The following is a 20,148-nucleotide window of genomic DNA, read 5'->3' as shown; positions in this document are numbered from 1 at the left end:
ACTGAGAAACCTCTGGAGTGGCTGGACCCGACTGCTGCAGCTCTCTGTTGCTTATGCTAATACTTCTCTGTGAGTGTCAGTGATCAATGGATGATGATGATGACGATAATGAGTATTGATTGTTGTGTATCTCTGGTTCTTAAGATGTCAATGGCAATAAATGCTAAAGCTAGATCTTCTGATGGGATTGAAAGTTGTTATACCAACAGATGCCAAAAGGATTAGAGAACACTGCCGTCCAAGAGAGTGTGAATTGTGAGAGTTTGGAAGTTCTTAATAAAATTAACTTGTTCTGAAAAACAAAATTAAAACCAGGCAACATGTTCCCAACTCGTCACATATTGCTGCTTTGTCAGTGGCCTTCCACGTCTACGTATTAGGTTTTAGGTATCCTCCTATGTCTGCTGTTGACATTTCAGGATACCGCAACGTCAATGCTGTGATGTCAATAAAAGCACATGGTTAAGATTAGGCAGCAAAAGCATGTATTTTCAGAAAAACAAAGATCATGGTTTGGCTTTACACTTACAGGGGAAGCAAACATCGGGCTCCTGGACGAAACTCCTGGGTTTGTTGGACCTATCCACCGCCCCTGCCGACCATCCTATAAGGACCCTTGCACTCCTTATATTACATCGTTAACGGCAGTGTTTTAATCTGACACCATCCGGCGGTGTATTATACAGCCACGACAGGTTGCATCCAGTTGTGATATCAACTGATCCATCCGTCTTCGCATCATACAGCCGAGCCAGGTACCGGCCGGCTGATCAGTGGCATATCATAACACCGTGAAAGGTTCCGTCCAGCTGTGCTACATACTGCCGCAAAAGGTGGCTTTTGGCATTGGTATCTTACGCCAAAGTTACTCACAAAGCTGCAGTATTTGATGACTTTGGAATGAGAACGTGCTGGGCCAGAACATGTCTGTGAGATGTTACCATAGACCAGAGGTAGTATGAAGTCACCATTTCCCACTTTGTGTCTTGCATAATGAAAACAAGTCACAATTCACTTTTCTGCAAATGTAATGCCATTTCAACATCAGAGTAAAAATATATGACAGATACAAAGTTATTTATATGGTTAGACCTACTTACACTTCTTTACTTCACATACACCAGACTAATATGTAATTATTAATAATATGTTTAAGTAATGTTACTTAGTGTTTTTCTATAGAGGTAATATACATATAATAGAATAGAATAGAATATTATGCAAAAATCTGTGTAACATACCAACATTATATAGTATAATATGGTAAATCAGGATATATATAGGATATGAAATTACGGTGAGCTTACGGTGAAAGGTAGTAATATTTTAAATGTATGTTAAAAAAAGATAGGTTGTAATCAAAATACAATACAGACATTCACAGTTCCCAGAAGGTTAATCTTAATGATTCTGTTGATCTCTTGACTTTTCATTTAATGAAACCAACAGTATTTATTTTATATTTAGTACAAATTAGCAAACAGGCTAAACTATGGTGAACAGATGCTAAAAAACAACAACAAAAGCCTTTAGTATTGTATTGTAAATATGTTAATATGCTGGCATAATTTCAGCCTTTGAGCTGCTGGCATATGGCTGTCGATTCGTCCTGTCTCAAAGTTTTTACATTTAAAAAATGAACATAATGAGATCCAGAGTGGACATTTTGCGTGTATTCAGGTTAATGATTCCCTCTGAGACGCTCTGTTCAGCTCCAGACGTCCCACAGGGTTTTAGTCTCAATCAAACTGATAAATTTCACACAAACGATGCCACTGTCAATTGAAAGATTTATTATAAGATGATTCATGGATGAGTCTGCTTTTAAAATCTTGCTGCGGGGCACAAAAAACAGACTTAGACAGGTCATAGATGATTTATGTGCCCAGTGGGTCAAAGGTTCAGTAAAGAACAAAGCAATACATTTTAAACAGTCAAAGGCTTTTATCAACCCACTGTGAAATTAGTGAAGAATAAGATATCTGGTGAATGAGAGTATTTTGAAGCACAGCCTTTCACGTCTGTGGATTAAACATGACAAACTGATGAATAAATGCTGACAGAGATGCTGACATGGTAATACATTTTAAACAGCTGAAGCCTTTTTCCAACTCAGAATATTCTGTATCACAGACCGACATGTCTATGGATTAGTACTGCAACAATACTGGAAAAATGCAAACAGAAATACTAAAAGAAAAACATTTTACATTAGCACCAAAATAATATTCGTATATACCTTCAGCATCAGGTTTTATAGTACATTAATCATGAGTTGAAGATCCGGATCCCAGATCTGGCTCTGAGAGCAGTAATAATACCATGTAATGTGTACGTTTCCTACTTTGAAAAAATGTTTAATTCTTATCAGTGAATTATTTGGAGATTGTTACAGCCATCCTGGCCCCAGACCAGGCCATAATCGTTTCCTTGTGGGACATTGTTGTCATGGCAGTGTTGACAGGCAGCATGCGTATTACGTTTAAGTCATCACGTGTCGGAGTTCAAACTATTCCATAGTTTAACTCCATAGATTGATATAGCCTACAAAACCTTATTCTGGTGGTATGAACACTGTTTTAAAGTTAAAATTTCCCCTTCAGTTATAACTCCCCTCCCTATCACTGAACTATTTTTTAAGATTTTGCGGTAGTTAAGTCATTTCAGCCTTAATACACCTTATTTGTGCCAATAAAAATTCCACAAGATTTGTACATTTTAATAATTTTGACTGTAATTCAAACATAAGGTGTTTAAACATTTACACTGGTATGCGCAATCTAAGCAGCTAACTGAAGTTAGTTGAAGCAGGTAGCTATCAGTCTGATGGGCTTTAAGAGGTTTTATACATCAAAGGAACTTCTACATTAATGAAATGCTTCACAGCATCAATGTGAATTAGGCCTAATTTAGACACACATTTTGTCAATGTGAAGCCAAAAAGGGACTTCGGCATGCTTTACATACACACTCACTTTTGGTACCAGATCTTTTTTTCTCTATTTCGATTTTGACTGTGGACAGTCTTGAAGAATAGGCAGGATCCTCAACTCAGCCAACAAACAGAGGAACATCAGCACTTCATTAGCTGAACCCTGTAATCTATGGTGTGCTTTTGCAGATGCCCTTAAAAAATGGGGTTGAGTGCTTTAAACAAGTATGGACAACAAACTAATTATTTTTGATGGTAACTTGGCTAGTTGAAAATGGTGGGTTTGTCACGTGTGAGAAAAAAAGGTAACGCCTGCACACTTACTCCATGCCACACAAGTTTATTAAAGACAACATTCCAATCCTGCTTGGATCTTTGTCAGGTCAAATGTTTGAAAAGATGAAATCACACCTATATTTACACATAATGCACACCAATAGGCTGACAGGCTCTATGGTTGCAGGTGTGGTTAACCATCTGAACCATTCAGAGTAATTAAACAATCAACAATTAAATAGATTACAATAGAAATACATTGAAGGAAGGGGCCATGATTTGTTGCATTGTGCAGTACTTTGCATATTTATTTTACAATAAAATAACATTTGTAATTTTGATGAAACTAGCCTCTATTCAACTTCAGATAAATCAAGAATGGAAGAAGGTGCAAACAATCATTTTTTTCCATGACGAAAAAGAGAGTTTCTTCTTTCATTTGAGCTATTTGGTGTTTTCAGAGTCTTTGTATAAAATATTCTGTGGGTCTTGAAAGATGACTCAAAATGGCCAGAAAAGCTGGCACAAGCCACTTTCCATTATATAATAGGGCTGGCACTCAATGAGTTAGTATTACACACACTTTTATCGCTCTGCACACACAATGCACTTTTCAAAATCAAGCTATACTATACAATAATATTGTTTTCTACTTTCACTGAGTTAATGTTTTAACCAACTTCAGTCCTAATCATAAATATCAAACATTCACTAATTTTCAGAACGTCAAGCCTTTAAATGCCAAGTTTTTGTCATGATGCCACTAAATGGAAAAAATCCCCATAATTCATTTCAACAAATAAATATTTAACTTTTCTTTTGATTGGCATTTAAATATAAACTGCATTCATAAATAAATGCGCACCAATTACATAATCATACCTTAAGTAGGCTAATTAAGAGTAATGCTGGCACTTTACAGCCTCCCCATTTAATTAAAAGTTATGCAGGTTATATTGCAGGTTCTTCAGGTTGTTAAGTGCAATCCCCCCACACCAGACTGGAGAGATGCGTTCACTATTCTGAGAGGGACCTTCATTACATTGGAGGTGGACAGCGCTGGCTGGTTGATGGCTGATATCTAATGAAAATGTCGATAACAGCCTGCGATATCAGCAAATCTGAATATATATTGTTGTAACCCCTAAGGGTGGGAACAATGTGTGTGAGGATGGTGATGGTACTCCTGTATGGTGATTATGTCCTTGATGTGCTAGGCAGGAATGCTGCTGACAGTGAAGTGAAATGATAGTCCTTCAATTTGTCTCTGGAGAGATGCCTCCCAGGATCCAAGAAGGCACTCAGCTCTCCACCACCTGCCTCATCTCTCTCTCTCTCTCTCTCTCTCTCTCTCTCACACACACACACACACACACCCTTCAATCACTCACACACTTTACCAGTCAGAGAGAGCACACTCAATCACTTACTCATGGATATTAACATACATACACACACCTGCATTAATGCAAAGACATACTCAATAATCTCACACAAATGTGGATGCATATACGTACGTCTGTACATACTAGTCTTGTGATGACCTTCACTGACTGATTATTATTATTATATTATTTAAAATAAACTCACAGTTAATACATCAGAAGACAGAAAAATAAGCCAGTCATCAAATATTTTGGATATATTTTCAGACAGTCTGGAAGACAGTCTGTATTCAGTTGCTTACACAAAAAAAAGCCACAAACAGCTGTGTGACAAACAAAAAAGAGACTCAGATTGGCGGTTTCAGAGAGCTAGGCTCTAGAAATAGTCGGCCACAGAAGACAACCGAATCTATTCGACCATCTGAGAGCACTTTTGAAGCAGCATAGGGGCCCCATTAGCAGGCTCACTGGCTCTGAGAGCATGTTCTCCTGCAGTATCCCTTTATTGATCAAAGGCTGTGCAGGGAAAAATACAGAGAAGTAGGAGAATAAGTTCAGAGAAAATGACGGGAAGCTCAGAGAGCTATAGAGAGTCGAAGTGAATCAGTAACTGCAAGGTTACTTACAACAGAAATAAGTAAAAATTCAGCCACCTTATGTATTGTATGATTCACAAGAGTCTAGATAGAAAGAGTAATTTAAAAATACCATTGTTTACTGCAGAGGGACCCTGCATTCACAAAAGAAAAGAAAAATTAGAAACCTTATCTCATAATTGAGTCACTATCTCTTAATTACAAGAGAAGATCTTGTAATTACCTGCTCTGATAAGTTAAGTCCAGCTAATAGCTAATGCTACCTCAGGCTGTAAGATGGTCCAATCTCATTTATTCTGCTTTATGTTCCAATATGAGACACTGGAAAATGTTAATGTTAATGTTACCTAATTTAAATGGAAATGAATGTCATGTCAACATTGTGCAGGCATATCCAGTTGATGGGACTGTTCAGACAGAAAGTCCAGTTTGATTTTATGGAAAAAGCAGTAAAAGCAGTGCAGGAGGCTTTATAGATGAACTGTAAATTAATGAATTTCCATTTTTTCACAAGTTTTGGATCTTTTCTTGTAAAAATGAGAGTTGGGGTCTATTTTTCTTACTTTTGTGAATGCAATGTGCTTTGGTAGTTTCCTTTTTAGCTGTTTTTAGTAACGGCTTTTCCCACACCAGGGCTGTCCCAGGACTTTTAGGGGGCCTTGTGACCCCTCACCCCCCATTGTCATGTGTTGCACTCAACTCAGTCTCATTCTGAAATCACCAAATAGCCACATACTATCAGTGTTTTTGGTGTTAGTGTGTTACCAAAAGGCACCTTTCATGTCAGACAGACAGCCAGACAGAATCGGTTGCCGTGTTATTTGATGTAATACTGCCAGTAACTATGTAATATAAGTACTGTAAGGGCGCTGATAGGGTAGGTGTGAGAGGAGGTGGATGGCTCCCACAAAGCTTGGACTTTGATTGCTGGAGTCTGGTGTTTGCTTCCCGTCAGAATATGATGTCTTCTACACCTTAACATGTGCCTCCTTGCCTTAAACCTAACCATGTGTGACTTTGTCCTAAAAACCTTATCATCTGAGGTGTTGTTGCCTAAACACAAGTGAGCGTCCCTGGAGGGGGCCTTTTCCTTAGAATGTTCTGTGGTAACCCAAACTGGTTTGCTCACCTGACAGTGTGCTCCTAGTCACAGGACTTCATAGAACTGACTTTAGCTCTCTATTGACAAGTGTTAGCATTTTCCCAGCTGACTGCTTGGGCAGCTGCAGTAGATGACAAACTAGCTCTGTGAGTTGTTACTATGTCACCAAACTTCCAGACCCACCTGTTGAATAAAGATGAATAAACTCGGGGCGTCGGTGGCTGAGTGGATAAAGCATGCACCCCATGAATAAAGGCAATGTCCTTGCCACCGCAGCCTTGGGTTTGACTCCTGCGCAAGGCCCTTTGCTGCATGTCATCCCCACTCTCTCTACCCCTTTCACACTACTGATCTGTCCTGTCTAATAAAAAGGCTAAAATGCCAAAAAAATAACCTTTAAAAAAAAAGATGAATAAACTTCTCTTTGTTACTTCTCGGTGTGACTGGGTCTGTTCTCCTTATAGGAGGAATGCAACAAATGACACACACATACACGGCAGGGACTCAAGGCAAAACCCATCCATCTTCCCTGTGACGATCAAACAGCAGTCTTATGCCTGTCTCTGCAAAATCCACCCCCACTTCGACACCCTTCACCAAATGTGGAAGAGGGACGGTTGAGGAGACTCAAGATGTATTATCATGAGCTGCTGGGCTGGAGGTGACACCCAGGGACTGATGGAGCACCAAAGACATGATAATTAGCCTTGATGAAAGCTCCCCAGGCTCGTCTCTTACACACGTCTTTCTTCTTTTCTTGTTTTAATATCTTTTGGTCTATGTCTGTCTTTCCTCCGACCGGATTCTTCTTTCTCTCTTAAAACTCTCTTTGCAGCTGTTAAGAGGTTATTTTCTCTTTTCTCAGCCCAGTCCCTCAATCACCTGTAGAGTTTCATGTCGTCATTTGTAATTTGGTCTCCTGGCATTCTCCTGCCGTTTTGCTCTTTTTTTAAAATATTGTGTCTATGTTAATTGTCCCGCAGTGCATTTTTTATGCAGCCTTCACTTCACAGCCAGGCACAGACGTCTAATCACTGTCGAAATGCCGATCAGTGTCTAAGCTGCTGACTGAACTTTTTGATAAAAAAATGGTATTTTGTTTATAAATAAAATAAAATAAAATAATTCTCACTCCCCAATCCATGTCTTGCTGAGTGTCCTTGTTTGGAGTGATTCTATACATATTCTATACTCACATTATAATCTGTTCCTCAGGAGTTGGCTGATTGAAACAACTTTTTCTTTGGAAAAAGTTGTTTACTGCACACACTTATCACCTCTGCATTGATCTATTTTTTTTTAAAAAAAGTCGACATTGTGGTCACAAGGACCTTACTCTAGACATATCATACACTCTGACTGGAATAACTGCAACACTTTTCAATGCCAATCTGCAAAAACCTTAATTTACATTCAGTGCTCCCTATACTTGCCTTAAAGGTTCAGCCTGTAGGATTCAGGGGGATATATTGGCATGAATGAGCGATTTAGATGCATCGCAGACCAGCATGATATACCGTCGTGTTTCTTCGTTAGTGACATCTCTTAAACATCCTGATGAAGTCATGTGACTATGTGTGCATTTGTGTACCCATGACATACCTTCCAAAATTGTGGTGCGCCCATTGAGCACACGACAGAACTAATTAATCTCAAACGCTTTTTTTTGTTACTAAATGAAAGTTTCCAACTAGGTCTGTTGTTTTGGAGAGGAAAAGACATCTTGAAACACTCATTGTTATCATGTAACAAGATAATATTTACAGTAGTCAGTTTGAATCCAATGGCATGTATTAAAGACAAGTTACTCTGCATTATTGTTATAGTAGGCAAAAATCTTGTTCTAAAGCTTTTTCAGAGGAATTGCATATGTTTCTGTAAATCATCGAAATATGGAGGTGTTAGTTTTTGCTTTCAAACACATTTTCCTTCAAACTGAACCTTGATGTAAAACAATCATGCTCTGGGTTTTGTACTTCCAGTGAGCCCCACCTTCTGAGTAAAGTGTTTAATATGGATGAAAAGAGGCACAGATGGTGCTACCTGGAGATTGCGGCTGCTCTGACAGACTTCAGACATTTGCTCGCTGAATCTCTCTCTGCTGGTTTGGAAAATGACAGGAACCAGATGCAGTGCAAGTCTGAGCTTCCCAAAGGCTGACAGGAGAGCTGATTATTATGACCTTTCATTATAAATCATACATTGGCTGTGGTTTATCTCCCATGCTACTTGAGGTCTTCCATGACCACAGCCAGTGGTCAGGCGAGGTTATTTCTGTATCATGTGTCTGTCCATCATACTAGTCCATAAAACCTGCAATAAAGTGTCCATCATGAAGCCCTAATGAGCTGCTGGCTTTCAGTGGAGACATTTAAAGCCCCAATGTGGTCTAAACTCGGTTTTAGAGGCTTCTCTTTCCTTACAATAATACTATTCTCTGAGAAATACTCAATACATTGGGGAAATAAAATAACCTGGTTTAATTATATCAAACATTAATACAAAATTAATCTGCAGCATAATTACCCATTCTGCTTGTTTTGCATGTTTCAACTAATTTACTGCAACTCACATGTATTTTACATTTTGCTAAGCAGATATTTACAAAAGGTAATTTAATGGGTATGTTTAACATGTTTGGATGCTTTATTCAACACAATGAACATTAAGTCGGCTTTAATTTTTGTGAACAATGAATTCTCAAATGAAAGGTTTGAGAGTTTGGGAAATACATGATTTTGCGCTCTGAAAAAGATACCACTCCCATGTCTATATGGTATATATAGACAACTGTTGCTTTTCATTTGATCACATGAAGTACAAGAACATATTGAATCATGCAGTCACATGACATGGAGTCTGTGGGTATTCTAACTGACAGAGGGTTCAAGCCCATACGGCAGCTTAGCTGGGGTTTAATATGCAGGCAGTGTGCTCTGTCTGAAGGTCCAGTGCAACACATGACATGTTTTTATCTGACAACAGCAAAACCCAGCCTCTTGTTGTTTTTTCATCTGTTTAACCACACACATACACACGCAGGCACGCACACACACAAAACCCATGTGAGTCTATCTTTGAGAGGACCGTCATATACCTATTCATATACATATACAAACCTTAACATCACATCTAAACCTCAGTCTAACCCAAACCTTAAAATCAGGTCTTAAATCTCATACAGGTCTTTGAAGAAGTGAGGACCAGCCAAAATGTCCACACTTTCCAAAAATGCCCTCACTCTGTTGCTTAAAATGTTGGTCCTCACTATGTAGCAATTACAGGTACACACACAAACACAAACACACACACACACACACACACACACACACACACACTGAGCCTCCTGTCCTCGTTGCTTCTTCCTCATCATCCTCTCTCTCATCTCGGTGCACCCGTACCACAGGTCAGAATTCACAAAGACAGACAGTGAGCTGTGGCAGACCTATTATTATTTTTTGTTCTTCTCTCTCTCTGAACATTATAGAAGCTGTATGACACTCTCTGTGCCAAATGTCTGTCTCCATCCTTTAGTCACAACTGCTGTTTGATGTGGAGAAAACAAATAAAAATCCACACACTCACTTGTTGTTGTTGAAATACTGTACTCTTTTTTTCTTGAATAGAAGACATTAAAATTGATTCCCCGATTTTGGCAAAGATCACAGATAAAAACACCCACTGTACAGTAAATGTGACTCCATAAATGGCAAAGAGTCATTAACAATGAAGGCAGTAACAGATACACAGTCACCTCAGAGCAGTACTCGCATTAAAAAGTTATACAATAGAGACTCTTTTTTTTCTTGTCAAATAGCAAAAGCATGATAGAAGTTTTGGGATGTTTAAAATGCTGTCTCAACCTAAGTCTCAGTTACAAATATGTAAGCATGATAGAAACAAGCAAAACAGATACAGCACTATACAGTATAGAACTCATATTGGCATACATGGCTGTGTCTGAAAAGTACCTGATAACTATATAGTATATGATTCATTTTTATATTTAATATCCATGTACAGTATTTAGTCACATATACATGTTTTTGTTTTCACATTCCTCCAAGTATCAGTCAACTCTTAATTCCAGTGCACTGGACTTCAAATGAAACACATCCTGTGAAGTTTAAGTGCTCACTGTCAGCTTTAAGGGTATTTGAGGGATGAAGGGTTGTAGCTCTGCAACCCCCGGAGGTATGCACTCAAATTCTACACAGTCGATTGGTTGTGAATGCAGTCACCCTCAAATGAAAGCTGACAGTCAGCATTTTATAGGATGTGGCTGCAGTATATTTTTCTCATTGTCAACAAATTCCAAAAAAAAAAAAAGACCAAAAGCAACAATGCATGAATGCTTCTTGCAATACTTTCTCAATTACCTAACCTGTCTGGGGCACTCACTCAGCGCTGACAAACCTTTTTGTTTCAAATGAAAATGCAAATCTTTAAAAATGTATAGTTTTATTTTTTTTTGAGGGCTAAGTCATTTACGGGGCACTTTACGTTTTTAGCCAAACTGGTTCAAGCAGAGTTTAATAGTGTATTTTTTGGGTCTATGTCCAACTGCTGATCAATACACACATTTGTTTTTAACTACTGTTTTTGTTGCATTTTACATGTTAGAAATAAAGACAATCAATGATCTCGGTACTAATCTTGGCCAACTTCCAAAAATTCAGAGGCTGGTTGTGCCTTAGCAACCATTGAAATTAAAATATTGTCTGTGGGACAGATCACACTCTGGGTAGCCACTAAAATGATCAACTTCTTCTCCATATTTACAATAGATTGATATTTAAGGTAAAAAGAGATATTTGCCAGCTGTGATGAATTGGTTCATGACAGGTGATGCGTATTGCTGCTTATAAGAAGTTTGTCTTTGTTTATCTCTGGGTGCAACCATAATACCTTGAAAATGTGCTCAGGAATGTTTGCGGGCCATGACAGCGTCACTCTGTCTTTTGAGCTCGCCTTATGTGCATCAACATTGACAACAGTTGATTTGAGAATGCAAAAAGCATGGCATGTGTGTAGTCCCTCAGAATGGAGACATCATCTCACTACTAAACCTCCCCTCCCCCAACAGGAAATCAGGTAACAAGAACATGATTTTAAGCTGAATATATGATGTAAAAAAATGGCAATTCAGTCTGATTATCATGCTCTGGATTTGTTGACAATAAGAAAAATATTCAACATTACCGGGCCCATCCTCTCCTTTAAGGTTTCAATTGAATGCAGAGTGCAGAGCCAAAAGAAAACTGCCTGGATATATACACACCCTGACTCTTTACCCTCCTATCAAATTTAGGACATTATTTTCAATAGTTTTGTAGTATGGCAGGCTCACTTTGCCTACAAAAACGTGTATCTTGTATGGCATTGAGTTCAGAAAATAATTCTAAATATCAGTATTTAGTTTTCAGACAGAGCCAACAGCATGCCGACACAGAGGTATATGTGACCATTTGTACTGGAACAGGCACTATACTGTAAGAAGATGTTTCTTCATGGCACAGAGTTGGCATCTTTACCAAAAGTCCAATCCCTTTTTCTTCAAGGGCAGAGTCCCATGTGCTGTGATACTGTATTGTACATCTCTCAATGGATGAATTAATTTCACAACACAACACAGATACAGATAAATCTATACCATAACTCAAGGTGATTTCTCTTTTCAGCTCATCAAAACATCACATTCAAAAGTACAGTAAATTCACAAAAGAGACCACTGAAAAGGTTGAATTTTGTGCAAGATGAGGGAAAATAAGAAGGTATCTTCACAAAGCAACAATACTGAGCCCCACCACAGCGACACACATCTTTACATTAATTATAGATTGCAGAGGCTCCTCTTTCTTCGCTGCAGTTTAGTTTTAGTTGCAGGATGCTGTGGTTTGGACCCCGGAAACTAGGATAATTTCTCCTCATGTGCATATGACGTTATTTATGCATCATTTATACAAGTAGACATTCTTAGAAATTACATTTATTTTTCTCAATGAATTGCACTGTGAGTGATGCATCAGTGAACGCAAGGACATTTAATGACTCACTTTGTTGTTTATGCCACTTTCAAAACTACTTAGGTCACTGAAGCAAATAAGGACACTAATCTGTTCCTACTTTTACAAACACACACATACACACACACGCACACACACACACACACACACACCTACGCACATGCTTGTGGCGATCTGTATATTTTCACCTCATTTAATGATGAGACCTGCAAGCACAATTATATGCGTGTGTGCCTGTGTGCAAGGTATGCTTGTGGGTGTGTTCAGCTCGTTGTCCTCTCCACTTCTCTGCTGTAATTAGCATGATTGGAAAGCGAGGGATGGATCGAAACACAGGAAGAGATGGTGCTGATGAGGCTGCTCACCCCGCTGTGTAGCCTGCCTGGCGCCTCTCTTCAGCGACAAGCTGGCATCTTTTGTCTCCATCACTACAGCTCTCAAGAGCCACGGCTTCGTGTGTGTGTTAGAGAGGCAGAGCCCGCCGTGTGCTCATTTGACGAGCACTCGAACAAAGTTGATTACACATTCATTAAAGCCCCTGCCTCTCATTCACCCGCTCCACTTGACCTGTCCAAGTTATGGGCGGAAGAGAGAACATACTCTACATTTAGGACACGGGGAGGGTGGATTATTCTTGGCTTGCTGGTTATGATTATGTTCAAATTAAAAATAAATCAATAAAACGTTGATGAGATGATGAGAATGGTTGTTGGAATATATGTTCATAGTGCTCACTCCAATTCTACATTCCTTTCACTGGCTCAGACAGCTGATGCCACATCCTAATGGATACTATAGATATGTTATGTCATATTAGGTCCGTCATTTGCCCTTTAATTCAATTTGATGGGCTTCATCGGGATTCAGATTCAATATGACTTTTAAACCTGACAAATCACATCAAGGTAAATTTTACTTTAACAAGATTTATTTAATTCTGCTTTTATAACTGAATGACGTCCTCCTCCTACAGGTTAAAGGAAACTGTTGCTATACACTTACAGTAATAACACACACACACACACACATAAACACAAATATTTGTCTTACTATCCTTGTGAGGACCTTTCTTCAGTTACAGCACTAAATGCCTAACATTTATCAAACATATCTTTATCACTCCTCTCTGTGAGGAGTCCAAGCTGTAATCATTTAAGGAACCTGTGGAGTTACCACTGTTACCAATTAGTTACCAACAGGCAGTCATTACCAGACCCCAGTCAGGCCGAGCTGACTACAGTGTGAGAGCCCATTGCTCTGGGCTGACAGGCTGTGGGGATGAGCTGAAACAAAATTAAACTGGCTTCATAGCAGTTAGATTGTATAAAGTAAACATTTAGCAGTAAGTAAACCTAATAACAAATTGTTTTATTGTTAACACTGTAGGCTCTGAAGATAGCAACATAAGAGTATGGTGGCATTAATTTCATGACTGTTGCTGTGGCTTATATTGTGACAATCTGGTCTCACAGAAACATGTGAATTGATATCTAAACACTGCATCGGCACATAATGTGTACAATTACAAGAAGAAACACTGCCAATGGAAAGCCAATTAGGATACTTTCTTTGATTTTGGACACACAAATTCTGTGGTACAATGCCGTCACACACTGGAAAGGGGTTAAAGTAACAGCATCTTGCGCAGAAAAAAAAAGAGAATGTCCACATAGGCTAGAGATCTTAACTATTTTCAACTTTACATACTTATGTCCTTTACGTATTTAAGTCACGTTATGTGACATGGATGATGTACTTACATCCTAGCCTCCAAAACATAATCATTTTCTGGAACTATAGTACTTTTGGTGCCTAAATCCAACTGTGCTTCTCTGTATATAACAAATTTAGATACTTTAATGGGGACTAAGACCTTTTGAACTATACTAAGTTGTTTTTGTACCTAAACCCAACTATGCCACCCTGTACATAATAAATGAAGTTATTCTAATCCAAACCATGATGTTTCCTAAATCCAACCAAGCAGTTTTGGTGCCTAAACCCAACTGTGCAGCCCTGTATGTACCAAATGTAATTCTTTTAATGAAAACTCAGAATTTTTCTAAATCAATCAAACAATTTGTTTTGGTTCCTAAACCCAACCTTTCTGCCCTGTATGTAACAAACACAATTATTTTAAAGGAAAGATCTTTTTTTTTTAAACCTAACCAAGTACTTTTTGTGCCTAGACCCAACCATGCTGCCCCATATTCAACAAACATTATTTACACAAAAACAACCATCTTTTCCTAAACCAAACTAGGGTGGTGCCTCCACACAACTGTGCCACCACCATGCAATGTGGTGTTAGGTCATGGTCCTTATACTATTTCTGTGAGATTACTTGCATTGTGGCTGGCTCTGGTTATAACTGATGACAATGTATGTGGCCATAGATATGGGCATTGCTGGTCTGAAGCGTATACATTGAGCAAGATTGTGAGTTTTTGATGTTGTAACACTAATAACATGCTGATGCAGTGAAGTGAAATGGTTTGGATGAGTTTTGAGGATAAGCTATTCTCAAACTCCTGTGCTGTAGTCACACATCTGTCAATTTTATGTATGTAGCCTGTGCAGATCCTAGTAGGAACAGCTGTCTTGGCCAATGCTCCTATTATGGGAAATGTACAGAGTAGCCAGCCAGTTACAATCACAGCTGCAGCTAAAGTTACCAGATTTAGCTATATAGCTACAGAAATAGTGTCAGCCTCAGCCATAGCGTCAGCCATGGCAACAGCCGATATCCACTCCACGCAACACCCCGGCAGAAAAGTGATAGTGCTGCATCACACAAAATAGTACCTGTCCCTCTCTGTGAGGTTCTGCCACATGCAGAGTCTGATTAAACTCTGGTCAAAACCCTAAATGTAAACTACTGTGGTGCAGAGGAGCTGCAAAACTGTCCCCATGATAGAGGACAGTCTTTATCTCACTGTCCTTTAGATGTCTGTTGGTCCTCATAAGGAAACAAACCCACAAACAACTCATTTAGACACTTGTACACTTACTGTATGACTTAATTTACTTGCACTAGTGAACACAGACGAGGAACATTTTCCTATCCAGCTCACTGACTCCAAATCATCCCATCAGTGCAGGAGGCATCAAGGGTGCAGGTCTCGTTCTTACTGTAATCAGATAACTACGTTCTAATGACATCAAACGCAATGCTCTCATTCTCCCCGGGCACACTGTCTTTAGGGCTCTGTGGGTGGAATGTAATGATGCTGAGGAGGTCTACTGCCTTTGTGAAGGGTCATTTAGTTAAAGAATATCATTTTAGGCTGATTTGCATCTTTGAATGCTTCTGCCCATAAAACAAAGTCAAGTATTGCTAGGAGGTTAAGTGATAGAATGTCACTGCTGTTGCCAGGAGAAACTACAGATCTATTTTCCATGCTTTTAAATAAATTGGATGTTTGGCCGGGCTTTGGACATTCTTAAAGGCCCTGATAACCCCCAGTTTGAAAAAATGGGATGTTGCATAATTTGTGCAACGATCAGGACATATTAGTGTTAAAGAAATAAATGATAATTAAGGATTTGTTTAGTTGAACTTTGGTTGTTGCTTATTTTTACTAATTGATATTTAATGTAATAAAGAAATACCTTTATACACTTAACGCCACAAGCATATTTTTTTCTAATCCACTGGCTGTGATGTTGCTAGCACTTTATCACACATTATACAGGCTATAGAGGTCTCCAAGACAACACTTGTGCATAGCATATTGAACTGTTGAGTTGTAGTAGATACTTTGACACGTATCCTGCACTGTTGTATGGTAATAGATGTAGTGCTGGACAATAGTGGGCTTCTTGCTTACACTTCAGCAAATACCTAAGCAGTGTTCATGCATTTCTAGACACAGTAACAGGTCATCAAGTACCCGTTCCTCAAAATACAGACGAGGAATGAAGCACTCTTTGGCCCAGATTTGGAGCACACAAATGTATACCATTTGCAGTCATTAGTATTGCAAAGGTTATTCCTCAACTGTGTATTCAGGAACCATTATCAACTGGTAGATTTGGGAAATAGTGTGGATGTATCTCTTGTAATTTGCTTGATAAAAGTATAGGAACAAGATGGAAAAGGAGAGAGGCTAGCAAGACAGCAAGAACTAGCGGTGTGTTCACTTGTTCGCTAGCTTAAAAATTCACTTTGCTTTCTGTCTTAAAGAGCTAGTGTGAACGATTTAGTGCCGGGGTTGCAGACTGTAGTCAATTGAAACTTCTCCCATGTGCCAATGGTGTAGGAGAATGGTGGCCAACTCGAAAATGCAAATGGCTCTATAGAGCTGATATTTGGTATGACCATGATGGGCAACTGCAGAAAGCAACAGCTGTGGAAGAGCACTCATTCTGTATGTAGATATAAACTGCTCACTCTTCTCTGTTTCAGGTGATCATAAATCTATATGAAAATGATGTTCCATTTCTGCAAATATATCCCTCTATATGCTACACACTGAGCCTTTAACACACATTAAGAGAGACAAGGTATTGCTTTGTATTCTACATGCCTTTGTTTCCATACTGGGTGGTGTTGAGGAGTGACTGAATAAAAGTAAAATCATTGATGTAAATGATTGCATGACATGGAAAAAACAATATAGTAATATCAAAATACCATATATAAACATTCATCATTATAAATCTCAAGGGCATAATCACTATCCCAGCATGTGTATTATATCCGCAGTAAAAGTTCCTCTGCCCCTACTCTTCAAATGGAAGTCCGACACTATCAATCAACATGGTGTATGTTAATGTGTTAGCATCAAAGCCAGTGATCCATGATTTTGACGTTCTCGTCACTAAACTGATGACTTGGCCAAGACATCAATCACCCAAAAGCTCTGAAGGATGTCTCGGCTTTATATTCTAGTCTCTGTGAAAAAGTGGGATGTCATGGTGATGAAAGGTCGATTTTTTTATAGTATTGAATATCTTTCATGTCCTTTTCTCACTGAATGTGACTTCCAGTGTGTACCGTGCTTATACTTTAGTGTTAACTATATGTCTTTGTCACCAAGACAAGGTTTTGCTAGCTTTATACTGTGAATTACACTGGTTTAATGCTCAATCCAAAACAGTCATATTGCTTCACATCTGCTCCTCAGTTTCATGTCAGCTGACGCGGGAATTTATAACAACAGCTTTTGTGCGCTGAGAATAGACCAGACGAGTCAGGAGGGGGACTGTGTGTGTGTATGTGTTTGTGTGTGTGTGTGAAAGTAAAGTGATGGGTGTCAACAGGTGATCACTCTGCATGTGCATGTGTTATGAATGCACACTGCAAAGAATATCCATCTTGGATTGAGTCATATTTTTCACAAAATATAACTGATAAGGTGATAATGAGGGAGATTACTGAATTGACTTTTAATGCAAAAACAAGCAGAAATGGCAAAACTTGTTTCCACTTTAAAGATAAAAAAGATTTTTTACTTCACTTTCACTTCACTAAGACTTATTAAAAAGGATTATTTCTTGCCTTTCATCTGATAAATTACAGCCTCACTGTTTGGTGGATGTGCGTGGTGAAAGCCTGTTTGCTCTACACAGCAAATATGTAAAATTTGGGGATTAACTTAATAAACTTGATCCAAAATATTTGTAGGGACATATTTTGACTTCCATGAAACCATTACAAACTGTGCATGGAATCTTCCAGCTGGTGACTTAGATGCTGCTCTCGCCACTCAAATTCAGCAGCCAATCTGGAGTATCTGCTGGCTACAATAGCCATCTAATGGTCTGCACACCGCAGGCGTACGCCAGTGTGGGCCCTGTGTTTTTCCCCTCCTGTGTTCCTGTGCTTCCTTTCCCTCTTTTACCTATCTACACACCTGTCCTATATTAACCTATTTAGTCATTTCCTGCTCCTCAGTTTCTCCCAGCTCCTTACACTTCAGCAAATACCTCCTCTCTCAGCTCCTTGCCTGTTCTTCTGTCTCACCTGAGCTTCTCCATTTGTTTTCTCAACCTGCACTTCATCTCCTCATTATTATAGTTAAAGTCCTGGTTTTCAGTTGAGTCGTTGTTTGATCCTTGATTTGGCTGTGTGATGTTCAGTTGGTGTTCCTTTGGATTAAAGAGTGATCTTTTGAGTTCCTGTTGTCTCCTGCATTTGGGTCCACCTGCTCTGCATTACATGACATATATAAGGGGCTATTACACGGTAATGGTTCTTGCATGAAATGTTAAACTTTTGTTGCAGTTTGGCCTTTTGGTCACATGACAACATTGTTTTGGAGGCCTGAAAAACTTTTTAAACCAGGTTCCAGAGTGTAATCTTTTGAAAATGCAAACCCTTCTGTCACCATGTAACTTGGCAATGTGTGCATCCTGTGAGAATGGTGACGTAATGGACGCAATTTGCGCATGCGTGTGGTGTTCTTCTATGGCTTGTTTTTACGAAGGTTACACCACCAACTACTGGCCTAGCATGCTTGCTACAGCGTTTTTGTGGATCTTTGTACACAAGGATCGTTTTCACAATGTTATCATATAAACACAGATTATTTTTCAAAACACAAAGGAAAGCCTTCTATTTTAGTAGGGCTGTTCTCATCTAAACATGGCCTTAAGACAAATGAAAAAGCACTAACATTCCCTGCTCAGCTTGTCATTTTTTACAGTGGTTATATGTGTCTGTGTAACTATGTGTAAGCTATGTGTATGTGTTTACCGCTGTAAGGGACATTTTATCCCAGTGGGCTTCCATAGCCCCTGTCACCTAACCAACCTTTTCCTGGACCCCAGTAGAGTGAGCTGTGTCTCTGCTCCCCTCGCCCTTTTACAGACATTATGCTACTCAGCAAGGCACATCTCTGCACATTAGAGAGCTATTAGCTAACAGGCTGCCTACGTACATTCCAGGCTGCAACATCTATGAAGCCCTTTAAACCTGATATCAACATGCATCTCGTATGACTGGATTACATTTTGGTGAAATGACAGCATAAAAAAATGTGAATGTTTGAGAGGTGAAGATCTGATCACCTGAAACACCTGCAGAGAAGTTCAGAGATGACATAAGTCATGAAAATACCAAGAAATAGCACATAAATGTAGCAGGCAACAAGAAATTGTGTGTACTGGAGGTAAATGTAAAAATCAATGTAATCCAGCCAAATCGCGTTAAGACACGGAGTGCATGTTTCTGCCAGGTGAAAGGGTACAGCAGCTTAAGAGAGTGAGATCAACATTTCACAGTTTGAAAGAGGTGCCTTGCATTCAGATCACGAACCAGCATCCTGTGTATTGTAAAGGTTGAGGGAGTTTCACGGACAGCAGCCGAGGGGACAGTTATTATTGGTGAAGTGAATTCATTCTGTAGGACATTTGACCATTTCATCTGCTCTCCATTGCAGATCGATCTCGAAGCTGCAAACCGGTTTGTCATGGAGAACTAAATCTGGTGCCAAGGTTTCATATCGGGCAGTTTTCACTTGAGGTTCACTGTTGCCTCTTCAGCCTTTGAAGCACCTCGACGTTTCAGAGATGATGCTTCCAGCTGCTGAGGTCAGAATTTAGCCAGATGAAAGCTGAGCCAGACACTGACGGCATTTCAGGTGACTGCTCGAACTTTTCAGCAACGCCTGCAGGGGATGCTCAGAGCGCTCCTTCAGCCAGACGGCACTCGTCTTGCACACTGGATTGCTCAGGAAGTCCTGCTCCGGGGATGAAGTTGGCATTCTGATCAGCTTGATACGTGTGCAAGCATGCACACACTCACTCATGCAAAGTTCAGAGTTTAGACTTTGTTGCTTCTCTTGTCTCCGTCACCTCCTCGGGGAGAGCCCTTCAACTGAAACCG

The sequence above is a fragment of the Plectropomus leopardus genome, chromosome 6 (genome assembly GCF_008729295.1).
Source record: "Plectropomus leopardus isolate mb chromosome 6, YSFRI_Pleo_2.0, whole genome shotgun sequence".
NCBI lineage: Eukaryota > Metazoa > Chordata > Actinopteri > Perciformes > Serranidae > Plectropomus > Plectropomus leopardus.
Note: the sequence above shows the minus strand (reverse complement) of the source record.